Raw genomic sequence first — 333 nt, 5'->3', positions numbered from 1 at the left:
CTTAAAGAATCAATTTACGAAAATATCCCTTCTAGTGCTAGTAAAGTTAGGGAAAGAAAATTCCTGGCAGTGCCAATAAGAGTACAGAAACAAAGTGAGTTGTAGTGCCAGTGAAATTCCTTTTAAAGAATGCGTCATAGCAGTAAGTAATTTTCACAAGAATTATGATTTTATAGACGTCAGCGTTAAGAAGAAAAATTAAGATATAAATATTTGCTATGATATTACTAAACACAAGCTTATGATAGTACTGAGATACGTTTTATCTCGAGGAGTTTAGTGATAATAGTACAGGAAATCCTTTTGGTAGCTGACTCACAGGTATAAAATCGA

General features: G+C 32.4%; 1 protein-coding gene across 1 annotated transcript in view; it reads right to left on the bottom strand.

The window, feature by feature from the left end:
• The window catches only part of LOC119594479, a 2,219-nt gene that overhangs the window by 1,653 nt on the left and 233 nt on the right, over positions 1–333 (bottom strand). The window lies entirely within an intron of this gene.

This window comes from Penaeus monodon, chromosome 34 (genome assembly GCF_015228065.2).
Source record: "Penaeus monodon isolate SGIC_2016 chromosome 34, NSTDA_Pmon_1, whole genome shotgun sequence".
NCBI lineage: Eukaryota > Metazoa > Arthropoda > Malacostraca > Decapoda > Penaeidae > Penaeus > Penaeus monodon.
Note: the sequence above shows the minus strand (reverse complement) of the source record. Positions and strands in the feature narration are given on the sequence as shown.